The 15,796-nt window shown below is 43.6% G+C and overlaps 1 protein-coding gene across 3 annotated transcripts in view; it reads right to left on the bottom strand.

The window, feature by feature from the left end:
- LOC134336688 (myeloperoxidase-like) overlaps positions 1-15,796 on the bottom strand; it is a 70,012-nt gene that overhangs the window by 35,591 nt on the left and 18,625 nt on the right. The window contains exon 1 of one of the 3 annotated variants that reach the window (XM_063031049.1): positions 2,966-2,978. The exons of 1 other annotated variant lie outside the window; for it this stretch is intronic. The gene's annotated coding sequence lies outside the window, so the exon portion shown is untranslated. Of the gene's footprint in view, positions 1-1,453; positions 1,475-2,965; positions 2,979-15,796 lie in introns of those variants that run through there. One more of the 3 variants, XM_063031047.1, reaches the window with a different exon arrangement.

The following is a 15,796-nucleotide window of genomic DNA, read 5'->3' as shown; positions in this document are numbered from 1 at the left end:
GTTATATAAAACCAGCAATGTTGCTTATATGCATATTATGACAATATATATGAATTACCTATGAGAGGACTAGGATACAAAAGGAAAGGAATAATGTTGAGACTTTATAAAGCATTGGTCCAGGTTACATTAGTTTTGGGCCTCTTATCTAAGAAAGGATGTGCTGACACAGGAGAGGGTCCAGAGAAGACTAATGAAGATGATCTCAGAAATGATAGGGTTAACATATGAAGAGTGTTTGATGGCTCTGGCCCTGTTCTCACAGGAGTTTAGAAGAATGAGGAGGGATCTCATTGAAATCTATTGAATATTGAAATACCTAGACAAAATGGATGGGAAGAGGATGGTTCCTATAGTGGGGGAGTATATGACCAGAGGGCTCAGCCTCAGAATACAAAGACACCCCTTTAGAACAGAGGTAAGGAGGAATTTCTTTGGCCAAAAGGTGGTGAATCTGTGGAATTTATTGCCATAAACAACTGTGGAATCCAAGTCATTGAGTATATTTAAAGCAGAGGTAGTTATGCTATTGATTAGTAAGGGTATCAAATGTTACCGGAAGAAGGAAGGGGAATGGGTTTGGGAGCGAAAATAAACCAATTATGATTGAATGGCAGAGCAGACATTTATGGGTTGAATAGCCTAATTCTGTTGCTATATCATATGCTCTTACACAACTGTTCTGCATCAGAATCACTGGCATGTGAAAGGTAATGGTGTTGTTTTTAGTGCTAACTCTTATAATGAAGGAAATCTAGCATCTTCCTGAGGTTGAACAGGCTGAATCAATTGGCAGTAATACTCTACTCCTCCCTGGGATGTCTCAGTGATCAACAACACGTCACTGAACAATAATAAATCAGTGGCCTACAACTGAATGTACTTAAAACATTTATTTCCATGTAAAGCTTCCTGAAAATATTAACTGTATTGCAGCAGGTATAATGAAAATTTAATAATATACTGTGCCTTAGTCATTGCTGACAAAGTACTAGTGTAATAGGCATTATTATTGTGCATGGATTGTAATCTCTTTGAATAAATACTCAAATATTTCACAATAGTTTAAAATATGAAAGGGCAACATTTTGTTTTTTTTTATATTTCATTACAATACTCTTAGCTTAATTTCCTGCATATTTTTATATTTATGTCTGATTATATAAGTATTTAAAATTATTCCCCCAAGATCAATTCAGATCTATCTGCAAATATGTGCTCATCTCGGGCATAGATTCCGCCACCTCAGTGGAACAAAGCCAGCTTGCACATAGTTACTAGCTTTCAGACTTGTACTGAAGCTGGGAATCCCATGCTGACAAAGGGGTAAGTAGATATTTTTATTTGATTTAATGAAGTCAGTTTAAATATCTTTAGTTAAGTATCCATGTTATCTTTACTCTATTATCATTAAAAAACAAATTTTAAAGCTTTTTTAATGTCATGTACTTACATTGATACTGCTAGGTTTTACATAGTGTCCCTGGAAGTAGGGAGTCAAAGATATTCAGACAGCCCAATTGCTGTTTTTGGTAGCCAGTGCCACACACTTGCACTGGGAGTATTGCATGCATTGGAATTCTGAGCCAGTGACTTTTCTGGGTGAAGTAAGGGCAGGCATCCAATTATATCAAGGCTGCAGAGAATCTGCTCGAATAATAATCATTCCTTCTATTTCTTTCTCTTTCTCTGTTAGAATTAATCCATATTTCTGTTGCTCAACTGGTTTGATAATATCATTGTTTCAGATGTCTTCAGGACCCCCCCCCCCACCCCTCTACATTTCTTCTGTTACATTGATGATCTCTTGGTGTTGCTTCCTGCTCTCCAGAGTATTTGAGTTTACATCCTCTAGGCTTCCAGTTTTCAACATGCTCTCATTTAAACATGGTCAATATCTAACTCTTCTCTTCTTAGATATCGCTATTTCCAGAAAAGGCATAACAGAGACAGATGTGGCTTTCTAATGGATATTAATCACTAATCCAACCCCTGAATTGGAAATATAGCGGCCAACTAAATGTAACAAAAATAACATTCCCTCTGCGACTACTCTTCAATTTCCATCAAACAATCTTATTTTATAACATTTGCCCAAACAACCTCAGGAAATACTTTTATTTCTTCCCTCTTTTTACTAAGGTGAAGCAACTCTTCACTTGCTCTTCTTTTAATTTAATGTGATCATCTTCACATGGAGATCGTGCAATACTGTCGCAGAACAGGTGTTCATTTTGCCAAGACAGTTCTGAGTTTCTATTCGCCTGCGATGTTAAATCTTCAACTTATTGTATTGTGTTGTAAACTTAATTTGAAGACTTTGTTTCCTCTCTGGCTGGCCAAAGAACTGTCATCACTCTTTGTTTCCTGTACTTAGCCAGTTTACTGCTTAGCTTTCAATGCTCCCTTTTATTTCATGTTCTTCAGCCTCGCTAAGAAACCTAATTGTTATAAATCCTCAAATCCTAATTCTGAGACTGAAATCTCAAACAATACAGTCAAGAGAAACATCAATTCTTCATACATATTCTCAAGACCCATAACAATGAAGAAATTCATGCTGGTTTTCTCTGATCAAGCCACACGTTCAAGTAAGTACCCAATCAATTCCTCCAAATAAATAAGCTCAGAGTGAATTGGATGGAGTAGCTAAAACAGAAATTAAAAAGAAAGCAAAATTGACTCTACAAACCTATGAAAGAGTATATTGAAATATAAGGGTGATTAGAAAAGGGGGCTGCAGAGAAAGAGTGCAGTGCCAGAAACCAAATAGAAGAAAGAGAAGTTATTTTGTAACTATAACCAGAGGGGAAAGGGGAAAAAAAAGCAACAATCCTGAAATACACATGTTGACTAAAAGAAAGATTGAGTAGATATAATTAAATAATTTGATTACTCCTCCAAATATTCCAAAAAGTCATGAAGTACAAGAAGAGTAAATGCAAGGGAATCAATTAACACTCACCTCAGGATCTCCCACTTCTATGGCTGAATGCTTAGGAAAATCTGGCTTAAAAATGTTAACATATTTGCATAAAATGTTGACCTGTTTCCTGTTTGACTGGATTCTAAGTAAATATGACATGGTTGAAGCTAGTAAGAAATATTATCAATAACATTTTAGAATGCGGATATTTATATCTTAGGCAGATACGATTTTTGATCATTGCAGATTATAGATTTCCAGTGAAATTGAAATTGGAACTTGAACGGGTTTATTTTTGTGACACATACTGATATGTATTGACAAAGCCACAGGCACGCAAGTGTGATCTTAATGATTGCATAGTGTTAATAAGTGTCAAATCAATACATGTGCATTGAGGTAATAGAACCAAGTAAAACAAGAACAATGCAGAATAAGTCAATAGAAAAAGTGCAGTGCAGTGAAACAATAGAATTCAAGATCAGTATCAGAATCTCAGGACAAAATTGTGACTACTTTAAAATAATAGGATTGCATGCTGCTTAAGGTGCATTGTCTAGTTATAGTTTTCGAGTTAATTTAGTGTTATGCATGACGATGTTACATTATTACTGGTGTGGCACCTGTGGGCTTGAATGCATTTCAAGTCTTGGCTTGTCACTTCCCACCCAAAACTCTTGCCTCCATTTCTCATGGGAGGTGGTGGAGGGCGAGTTGCCACCCTCCAGGCTTTAGCCTCATCTACATTTTTCTTAATGCTCTGACTGATGGGTTGAACTTGATTTTTTTCTAGCAAGAACGTTATTGGTGATCATTTGAGAATAGGAGTTACAGCACAAGCACAGAGTCTTCTAGAGATTGGCATATGATCTCAGCAAATGCAATGTGTGAGGACAGCTAACATCCAGAATCCCAGGCTTTATTACTGAAGGAGAAAACGCTGAAAAACAATTGGCATTTAGAGGACAAAATCCTTGCCATTTTGCAAAGGCCTCAGCCAACTTCTTGGGGATTCAGAAGTTCCACCCTCCACCCTCCACCCTCCAACTAATATTATTCATTAAAGTTGTCAGGCATGGGATCAGTCAGGAACACACTAAACTCTGAGTTAGAATGTAGGGATTCAAATCCTACAGTGCTACCTGTTGCCAAATTCTCGTTCCTGGCTAGAAGTTCCATGCAGTACTGAGTGAATACTGTGTGGTCAGAGTGATGCCTGTTGGATACCTGTTATCAAAGGTCCAATCTGTCATTTTTACTCAAGATGAAGGATTCAGTGTGTAAGTAATCCAATATTAGAAGTTTTTTTTTATATACAGAGCATGGTGGATGCATTATAAGCAGTCAGGTGTTATGACGGAGGCAAAGAGGATGGAAGCATTTAAGAGGCTCTCACACAGGCACTTGAAAATGCAGAACAGGATAGGATATGGACATTGTGTAGGCATAAGGGATTGGTTTAGTTAGGCACTTAATTATCAGCTTAATTCGTTCAGCCATTTCCTTTATTGTTTTGTTCTGTGTTCTACCAGCAGCAGGAAAGTTTAATAAGGTCCCACATGGGAGATTTGGTTAAAAGAGTCCAAATTTAGCAAACTTAACTTGACCTTTTGACAGGAGGCAGAGGATAATGTACAGGGTGTCTTTTGTTATCAAAAGCCTGTGACCAGACGTATAATGCAGTGATTGGCATTTAACTCTTGTTGTTTGCAAATTACATTCATGATCTGAAAATAAATGAAACAGCTATGAATAGTAAGTTTGATGATATGAAGATTGCTGACGTTGCAAATAGTGAAGGTTGTTATGTTGTGTGCTTCAGTTAGGAGCCAGTTTTGAATGCTTTCTTGTATGATTTCACAATCTAAGCCATCTCTCAGTGTCATTAAACCCATCACTGAACTGACAATGCTCAGGCAATCGCTTCAGTTTAGTCGTGTACGTTGAAATGGATGCCCCGTCTTATGAAACTTAAAGCATTCCTCAATCAACAGTGGCTTTGGTTCTAAATATTCCTGCATCACTTTGTCAATATCATTTTGGATGGTTTTGTTGGAGCAGTTAAACTTTGAAGCAAACTGTGTGCTTTAAACCCAATGCACTCAGCAAAATTGGTACTTGTTTCTCATTGGTTATTTAATTTGCTTCAAAATATTGTTGGATCAACTCGGTATACATGAACCAGTTACCTGTTGTGTAATCAAACTCATCAATTTTTCTAATATAGCCAGTCATTTCTGTTCTTATTTGTTTTGTGATTATTATCACCCAGTACACACTTTTCATGAACTAGTGAAATCTTACATTTTCTGCCCTTTAAAAAAAATTTGATTATGTATTCCCTTCCAAAGAGCATGTGCTTTTTGGGAATGCAGGTCTAACTTTAACTTTACTTAAAGTGAGGCGTGCATACATGATGACATATGCAATTCATGTATTTATACATATAACCCATAATGAATTGTTTAAATGAATAAGAACACTTAATCAACCAATATATATACAAGATTACTCAAACATTACCTAAATATTTAATACACAACAAAGGGGATAATCTTTAACCAATGATTCTGATCAATTGATAAGATGGTCAAAGAAAAGGCAGATGCAATTTAATCTGAAAATATATATACTGTAGGTATACTATGGGGAGACTAATAAGACTAAGAAATACTGAGGAATAGAAGGATCTTGATATATAAGTCCAAAGATCCCTGAAGGTGGCAGCATTGGCAGATAAGGTGAATAATGAGGTCTGTGGAGTATTTCTGTTGATTAGCTGAGGCAGGGCAGGAGCAGGGTGGTTAACTAGATCACAGCTGGAGTAATGTGTGTAGTTGTGTCAATGCACTATGGGAAGTACTTGATTGCATTAAAGAAAATATAGATGAGATTCACTAGATGTTGTCTGGAATGGAGCATTTCAGCTACTGTGGTGCTAGAAAGTTTATGAACCCTGTAGAATTTTTGCTAAGATGGCGCCAGTAGTTGGCGACTCTGTGCGTGCTTTCCCGAGCAAACTACCATCTACACTATCCTATACCCGAGAAACCCCTCTAAACCTTCAATCTGCTACATCTAGCAAGATCAACAACACCCTGGCGAAGCTACTGACCCAGCTGGGGACCACCACACCAAAACTGCTTCTTAAACTCCGGACCGCACCTGGACCCCAACAGTGAGGCCTGAACATACTGTATGCCAACATCAGTGAACTTGAGACCAGGTATCCAGAGGGTTTGCTCATTACAGCCGGGGACTTTAACCAGGCCAACCTTAGAAAGCCGCTGCCAAAGTTATACCAACATGTCTCCTGCCCCACTAGAGGCCTAAATATACTTGACCACTGCTACACAGCAGACAAGGATGCCTACCAATCCGTCCCACGACCTCACTTCGGAAAATCGGACCATCAGGCCGTACTCCTCCTCTCGGCTTACAAACAGAAACTGAAGTGGGAGGTCACGGTGTCAAAAGTAGTGTCACGTTGGACGGAGGAAACAGATGAGGTCCTCTGTGACTGCTTTGAATCGGTGGACTGGTTAGTATTGAAGGACTCGGCAGCTAATCTCGATGAGTATGCCTCAGCTGTCACAAACCTTATTTGGAAATGCACGGAGGACTGTGCGTATCGCAAGACAATCTGGGTATTCCCTAATCGGAAACCTTGGATGAATTATGAGGTCAAGTCTCTTTTAAAGGTTAGAGCTGCAGCTTTTAGGTTTGGGGATACCAGTTGCTACACGGAATCCAGGCGTGAACTCCGGAAAGCCATTAGGGGTGCCAAGAGGCAATATCGAGCCAAGTTGGAAGCCCAGGCTAACCAGAGGGATGCCAGTAGACTATGGCAGGGTCTAAATGAGATCACTGGGCGCAAAGAAAAGGCTGGGAATATCAATAACTGTGGCGCTTCTCTTCCTGACGAACTTAATGTATTCTATGCAAGATTTGAACAGAAGAGGAGTGTCCCGCTCCCTCCGGATAAACCGGACCTGGTGGCATCGAGATTCATCATCACCGTGGAGGACATTAGAAGGGCCTTCCTGAAGATAAATCCAAGGAGGGTGACGGGCCCAGATGGTGTCCCGGGACAGGTTCTCAGGGCCTGTGCAAGCGAACTAGCTGGAGTGTTTGCTGACATCTTCAACTGCTCCTTGATTCAGTCTAAGATCCCCTCGTGTTTTAAGAAGGCAACGATAATCCCAGTGCCAAGGAAGAGCAAGGTGGCATGCCTGAATGACTATCGACCTGTGGCTCTGACATCAATTGCTATGAAGTGCTTCGAGAGATTGGTTATGGCACACATCAACCACAGCCTACCGGTCAACCTCGACGCTTTGCAATTCGCCTACAGGTCAACAGCAGATGCCATCTCTCTGGCCCTACATTCCTCCTTAGAACACCTGGAGAATAAAGATGCATACGTAAGGCTCCTTTTCATTGACTACAGCTCTGCCTTTAATACCATCATTCCAAATAAACCGATTCCTAAGCTCCGGAACCTGGGCCTTAGCACTCAGATCTGCAGCTGGATCTTCAACTTCCTCACAGACAGGACCCAGGCTGTAAAAATAGGGGACAAGCTCTCCTCTACAATCACCCTGAGCACTGGTGCCCCACAAGGCTGTGTACTCAGCCCCCTGCTGTATTCACTGTACACCCATGATTGTATAGCCGAGTTTCTATCAACCTCAATATATAAGTTTGCTGATGACACAACAATTGTAGGCCTTATCTCGGGTAATGATGAGTTTAAGTACAGAGAGGAAATTAAGAACCTGGTGGCATGGTGCGAAGACAATAACCTATCCCTCAATGTCAGCAAGATGAAGGAATTGGTTGTTGACTTCAGAAGGAGTAGCGGACCGCACGACCCAATTTACATCGGTGGTGTGCAAGTGGAACAGGTCAAAAGCTTCATGTTCCTTGGGGTCAATATCACAAATGACCACTGCCAAGAAGGCCCACCAGCACCTTTACTTCCTGAGAAAACTAAAGAAACTTGGCCTGTCCCCTAAAACGCACACTAATTTTTATAGATGCACCGTTGAAAGCATTCTTCTAGGGTGCATCACAACTTGGTATAGAAGTTGTCCTGTCCAAGACCGAAAGAAGCTGCAGAAGATCGTGAACACGGCGCAGCACGTCACACAAACCAATGTTCTGTCCTTGGATTCACTTTACACAGCATGCTGTCGGAACAGTGCTGCCAAGATAATCAAGGACACAACCCACCCAGCCAACACACTTTTTGTCCCTCTTCCCTCTGGGAGAAGGCTCAGGAGCTTGAAGACTTGTATGGCCAGATTTGGGAACAGCTTCTTTTCAACTGTGATAAGACTGCTGAACTGATCCTGACCCGGATCTGGGCCGTACCCTCCAAATATCTGGACCTGCCTATTGTTTTTTTTGCACTAACTTACTTTCCATTTTTCTACTTTCTGTTTATGATTTATAATTTAAATTTTTAATATTTACTATTGATTTGTAATTCAGGGAGCGGGATGTGCAGAATCAAATATCACTGTGATGATTGTATGTTTTAGTATCACTTGTTTGGCGACAATAAAGTATAAAGTATAAAGTATTTTCTCTATTTCTGTATAAATATGACCTAAAATGAGATCTGATCTTCACGTTAAGTCCTAAAACTAGGTAAAGAGAACCCAATTAAATAAATAATACAAAAACATTATACTTGTTCATTTATTTATTGAGAAAAATGATCCAATATTGCATGTATTTGTTGGAAGAAGTATGTGAACCTTTGCTTTCAGTAACTGGTGTGCCCCTCCCCCCTCCCAATGTTTATTAATAACTTAAAGCAAACATTTCTAGTAACTGTTGATCAGTCCTACACTTTGGCTTGGAGGAATTTTAGGCCATTTCGCCTTACAAAACTGCTTCAGCTCTGAGATATTGGTGGGCTTCTTTGCATGAACTGCTTGCTTCAGATCCTTCCCCAACATTTTTATAGGACTAAGGTCAGGATTTTGACTTGGCCTTTTCAAAACACCGATTTTCTTCTTTTTAAACCATTCTCTTGTTGATTTACGCTTGTCTTTCAGATCATTATCTTGTTGCATTATCGAACTTCTATTATACGGACTGCTACCCTGATATTCTCCTGTAAATTGGACTAATGATGTTGCCCAGCTTGGTGAACTACTCAACAGCAACAGAACAGAATAAAAAGGCATAAAATGAAACGGAATGATGGTGCTCCACCCACTAGACTCATATCTGCCTGAGTGAGTTTAGTGGAAGCATTCTCCAAATAGTACTTTCTAAATAAAGGTGTGTCCATTTCAATAGTAAAGACCTGAGTAATGTGAAGCTTTTAATTGTAAGTTATTCAGAAATGCTTTGGCAACTGTTGAAACAATTACTCAATTCCACAAAAATGCAATCGATTAAAAGTTTGTATGCCTCTCTCTCATTACTGTTCATTGATAGGGACCAGGATTTCGAGCAAAAACTGCTGAAAAATTTAAATTTCCCTTAAAGAAAAATGAATTTCTGGGTCAGTTTAGTGAGGTATCATAGAACATGGTGGGTTTGGAGTGGCCTAAACTTCAGCCTGTACAAGGATGGAAACTTCCCTCCTTTGCTGTGTACGTACATCTATTGATGCTTCTGGACACATCTTCAGTGATGTTCCTGGAATCATCGGGTGTTTCGGGTCTTTCAACATCATACAACCTCCTCCAGGTGACCCAGCCGGGGCTGATCAGACCCCAGCTTGTGTCTAGATGGCTAGCTACTTATGACTCCATGGCTCCCCTCTTTTGAGCCACAGCCATCTTGAGGCCCTCTCTGCCGCATCGGTGGTACTGTGGTACTCTCCTCTTCCTCTCTCCCTCGATGCCCAAATTGCTGAAGGCTCTAACTAAGGAACGGGTTACGAATCCCCTACAACCAGCCTCCACTGGGAGACACCTCGCTCTCCATCCAGCCTGCTGACAGTTGCTGACCAGTGCTGTGTACTTGGAGAGCTTCCTTTCAAAGGCCTCTTCCAAGCGATCTTCCCATGGGACTGTCAGCTCCAGCAGCACCACTTGCTTAGTCGACTCAGACACTAGGACAATGTCTGGTTGCAGGGTGGTGGCTGCGATATGGTTGGGGAACTTCAGCTGCCGTTCGGGGTCCACCAACAGCTGCCAGTCCCTTGCAGAGGTCAGAATGCCTGCAGATGTTCTTTTGGCAGGTATTGGCTGCTCCCCAGCTCTGACAAAGGCAATGGTCTGCTTGGAGGGTCGGGACCGCTTCGCCCACTCAACTCCTGCACTGACGGCTTCCGCGATGGTCTTCAGGACCTGATCATGCCTCTGCCTGTACCGTCCCTCACCAAGTGCCCTTGCACAGCCGCTGAGGATGTGCTCCAGGGTTCCTTGCTTGGAGCACAGTGGGCACGCAGATGACTCTGCCTTGCCCCATGTGTGCAGGTTTGATGGGCTTGGAAGCACATTGTACACTGCCTGGATGAGAAATTGGATGCGGTGTGGTTCGGCTTTCCAAAGATCAGCCCAGGTCACTTTCCTCTCAATCGCATTCTCCCATCTTGTCCAAGCTCCCTGTTGCTTCATTCCCACCGCCTTGCAGGCTCTCATCTCCTCCACTACCGCTCTCACCTCCTCCTGAACTAGACGACGCCTTTCCTTCCCTCTGGTGTCCATCTGGGGAGTTGGAAAGGATCCTTGCCCAGCTTGGCCTCGTGTGACAACTCCCACCAGCCTCCTGTGACGCAGCCTCGCCTCTGCCTCCTGAACAGCTTCCTCTGCCCTCCACTTCCTGCCAGTACTTACTTGGATCCCTGCTCTAGCCACCTTCAAGTCACTTGAGTCCCTATACTGTAGTACTTCTCTGGCTCTTGTTACCTTGAATTCTTCCTCCAAGGATTTGAAGGGCAGTTGCTGTTTGTTGTGGTGTCCATAGAGTGCGATGCTGCTCAGGCTCTTTGGCAGCCCCAGCCATCTCCTGAGGTGGTTGCTAACCCTCCTCTCTAAGGTTTCGACTGTCGAGATCGGGACTGCATAGACGAGGAGGGGCCACAGGATTCTGGGAAGAATGCAATGCTGATATACCCAGGCTTTAAACTGCCCAAGTAGGCCAGAATTGTCTACAGATTTCAGCCAGCCATCCAACTCGGTAGAAGTCGCCTGAATGGATGTCGTGTCCCTTAAAGAGCTGTCAAAAACCTTGCCTAAGCTCTTGACTGGCTTTTCTGTGATGGTTGCGATGGCTGTGCCTGCGATGCTGAACTGGAACTTGTTCTCCACCTTCCCTTTCCTCAGCACCACCAATCTTGATCTGGCTAGTTTGAAACACATCCGGGCCAACTCCACCAGCTTTTTGAGCCCCTGCAGAATCCTCCGGCAGCCTGGGACTGATTCTGTGGTGACTGTGAGGTCATCCATGAATGCCCTGATAGGTGGTTGCTGTTGAGTGGAATTCATTCTGGGCCCTCTGCACTCTGGTTCAGCAGACTTGGTGAGCATGTTCATGGCTAGGGAAAGCAGTGTCACTGAGATAGTGCACCCTGTGATGATGCTGACCTCCACCTTGTGCCAGGTTGATGTAATTGCTCCTGAAGAGACCCTCATCCTAAAGTTGCTGTAATAATCAGCGATAAGGTCTCTGATTCTGCTGGGGACGTGATATTTGGTCAGTGTAAGCTGCACCAGCTTGTGCGGAATGGAGCCGTATGCATTTGCCAGGTCGAGCCACAACACTGACAGGTTGCCCTTGTTCTCTCTGGCCTCCCTGATGAGCTGTGTCACCACCCCGATATGCTCCAGACAGCCTGGCATCCCTGAAATGCCACCCTTCTGGACTGATGTATCAATATAGGTGTTCTTTGTTAGGTAGGTGCACAGCCAGTTAGAAATGGCACTGAAATAGATCTTCGCCTCGACACACAGCAGGGAGATGATGCGAAACTGATCTATCTGGGTGGCATTTTCCTCCTTCGGGATCCACACCCCTTCAGCCACTCTCCACTGTTCTGGGATCTTCCCCCTTCTCCAGAAGATTCTCAGGATCTTCCACAGACGCAGCAGGAGTTTGGGGCAGTTCTTGTACACTTTGTACGAGGTGTTGCTTGGTCCTGGAGCCGGGCTTGCCCTTGCTTTGCGGACGACCTCTCTGCCTTCCTTTAGTTGCAGCTCTGACATCCGGTTCAGGTGGGTCTATTAGGATGTTGCACTCTTCCAACTCCTGCTCTCTTTCAGGATCATTATATATCTTCTTCAGATGTTGGTTTATGTCTTCTTGTGGACAGGCCAGTTTCCCACTGCGCTTCTCCCCCAGCAACTCCTTTGTGAACTTGAAGAGGTTGGCGATAAAGGCAGCACGTTTTCGGGCCCTTTCACGACGCAGCCTCCGATGCCACTCTGCCCAACAGAGGACCCTGATCTTCTTTCGTAGTATGCACATCAGCTGGGCCAAGCCAATGCGCTCCTCTTCTCCTGCCTCCTTGTATTGGGACTTCAACGCTTTCATCTCCTGCCTGATGTTGTGGATCCTCAATGCTCTTTGGTTCTTCGAGTAAGGTGTTTTGGAGCCTTACTTCTCCTCTTCTCTGAACTGTTCAGCTGCGATGCTGACAATAATTGTTGTCATGGCTTGCAGCTTCCTATCAACCCCTCCCTTCGTCGTTGCCTCCAGAATTTGGTTGACATCTTCATCAAACTGCTTCCATGGTGGTCATGTTAGCTGCAGGCCATTTGATCCGCTTCTTATTAGGCTTGATGTTAAAGGAGTTAGTTTGCAACACTTGGAGGTTCGGGGCACTATGGGGTGACTCCAGGCCTGGCACCTCCTTTGTCTCACCAGGTTGGACACCTGCGCGTTGTGCTGCTCCTGCTCCCGCCAGACACTTCATCCTCACTTGGTGGATCTTCAAGCCGTGATCGTTCTTGCAGATTTTGCCACATGCTCACTGCTTCCTCATCGTCGTTTGTTCATTGCCTGGGTCTGATGCCATTATGTCCGTCTGACTGGGGTGCTCTTCCTCCCCCCCCCCCCGGACACCCCTGGGGGTATCTTTCCCTTAGATTCATCATAGCTTTTGTTGGGGTCCTCCTCTCAGAGGACACAGATTGGGTTGCCTGCCTGTTCTGCCCCAGTTGCCGTCTCTCCAGGCTGTCACTGACTCTCCAGTCGCCACCACTCTTTTCGCAGTTGTCACCCAGTCTTGTCTGGTTGTCACTGATGAACTCAGGATGTAAGCTGTGTACATACATCTGTTGATGCTTCTGGACACATCTTCAGTGATGTTCCTGGAATCATCGGGTGTTTCGGGTCTTTCAACATCATACACCCTCCTCCAGGTGACCAAGCCAGGGCTGATCAGACCCCAGCTTGTGTCCAGATAGCTAGCTACTTATGACTCCATGGCTCCCCTCTTTTGAGCCACAGCCATCTTGAGGCCCTCTCTGCCGCATCGGTATTAGAGAATCGGGTGGGCCTTTTTGCCAATCTGGTCATTATTCCGTAATAATGATTTGCTCTTGACTTAGCTCAATTTCCTTACTGCCAGGATTCAGGGTGAGAGCTTATTTTGCTCATTCTCCATGATGATTACACCCCTTTCCTGGTGCTGACGCTATGAAGACTGCCCCGGCTGCTGTGCTCTGTGCATGCTAATATGATGAACTGATAAGCGAGGCTTCAGGCCTACTCCAGGGTTTGGACTTGAGGACTCAATTTTGGTTCCGAATGTTGTTGTTCGCTTCAACTGTTTGCATGATTTGTGTCTTTTTTTCTCTTATGCATTGAGCGTTGGTCTTTATTTTTATATTTTTTTCTCTAATTGGGTTTCTTCGGGTTTCTTGTTTTGTGACTACCTGTTAACAATCAAAACTCGTGGTTGTATAATTTATACATTCTTTGAGAATAAATGTACTTAAAAATACGCCTTGAATGTGTGAAGGTCACCTCTGGATTATTAACCTAATCTTCTGGGCTAGAAGAAAGGGAGTAAATGTTACAATGAGTGTTTATGATTGAGCGTGGGTGAGTGGTTTGGTGGATATAGTGCTGGAGATAAATACTCGCATCTTTACATTTTGTCTGAGTTTGTGCAAACTTTGTCCTACATTGCTGCATATCTCTTGATGCGTAGTGCAAGGCTTTTAAACTCCTCCCAGATTCATTTCATTGTGATAGTGGATTATCTCTGTGCATGCTGGAACTTTACCAGAAAATCTCAGAATTTTAGCCCCAGTTTTATTGTTATCAGATTTGCTGCAGAACAGGTTATACAAGTTGTAGCAGTGATAGGTGTGATGTATTGATCCCTTTTAAGGTCTGAGCCTCAGATCATAGCTACCTGGCCAAGTGCCACCAGAACTGTGGTATGGTTCCACTTCACTTCAGCAGCTTGGTGAGACAGTGTTTTACATAAAACGCATTTGTCCTTCTGCATTTTATGTAAAACACTGTCTCACCAAGTTACCTGAGTTGTGTGTGTTTGCCTAAGGGGTTGTCTATTGGCTGTAGAGGCTGATCCAGAAGCCACATATTCTGGTGCAGTGTGGGCGAGAGTAAGCCATGGCTGTGAGTAATGACTGGGTTATTTGGTTGTTCAGTCTCTCCTTTCGTGGATGCTGTTTGTTCTCTGCAGCACAGCAGAGGTCGATCTCATGTAGCACAGCTTCCTTTTGAAAAGATTTCCCCCAGGTATACCTATTGAGTGCAATGTCTTCTCAGTTTTTAGATGTAACGTTGAATTTCTTCAGGCTGATTTAGATGTTATCTTTGAAGTGTTTCCTTTGCCCGCGAGGGGCTCACTGACCTGGGAGTAAAGGATCTGCATGGGGAGTCATAAGTTGCGCATCTGAATAACATGACCTATTCCTCAGAAATGGTGTTGTTTATTGTGGTGGAATGTTGTTCATGTTGGCCTCCTCCAGTACGCTGGTGTTAGTGCAACTGTCCTTCCATCTGATCCTCAAAATCTTTTCTAAGGATCTTTGGTGGTATTGTTCCAGGGTTTTCAGGTGCCTACTGTAGATAGCCCATGATTCAGTAGCATACGGTAATGTGGGAAGGATGACTGCTCTATAAACCGAAGGTTTTGTTTGGACCTGTAAGTCATGGTCTTCAAAGACTCTTTTCCTTAACTATGCATAGGTTCCACTATCTCTAATCAGGTGGTGAGGTGTATGGGGTGTCAGGGAGGGGTAGCATCTCTGGTGGGGGAGCATGTCACATCCTTTTCAAGGCGGTTAGTCCACCTTTGGTCCCCACCTGGCACTCAGCTCTCACCTGTGGCTCCCCGTAGCTGTTTGCATGCGACAGTGGCCACACCTCAGGCAATGGCTTCGACATGCCAGCTAAACCAGGTGAGGGTAGCCGACAGGTCTCAAATCCTCGGTGAGATAGGGAGCTGTCTATTTCAGCATGTGAAGACAGACTCCAGCGGATTGAGCGGATGAGACCAATGGAAGGTCCAACAGTCAAGAAGGCGGTCTCTGCAAGCATCGTGGAACGTGTAGAGCAGGACAAGACACAGAAGATGTCCTGGTCACCAACTGCACCTAGTCCCATCTCCAGCCGTCTCGACTCTGTCTTGCCACTGGAACCAGATGGGAATTGGGAAGAGAGAGTGAGGCTGACGCTGCGCAACTCTCCCTCACTTAAATCCAAATCAAGCGCTAGTCTCGACACCATCATCATCATAATGGTGTCGAGGTCCTTCTCGACATTGATGATGGATGAACAACAATCAGGTCGTGGTTGATCTCCAGGTCGATGTCTACTTTTGAGGAGAGAATGCTGCCAAGGTAAGGAAAGTGCTCTACATTTTCAAGGGCAATATCATCAACTTTTATGGATGGCTGGATAAAAAGCTGCTTGGGTTGTGCT

The sequence above is a fragment of the Mobula hypostoma genome, chromosome 23, assembly GCF_963921235.1.
Source record: "Mobula hypostoma chromosome 23, sMobHyp1.1, whole genome shotgun sequence".
In the NCBI taxonomy this organism is placed as follows: Eukaryota; Metazoa; Chordata; class Chondrichthyes; order Myliobatiformes; family Myliobatidae; genus Mobula; species Mobula hypostoma.
The sequence above is the reverse complement of the archived record's forward strand: the minus strand, read 5'-3'. Positions and strand labels throughout refer to the sequence as shown.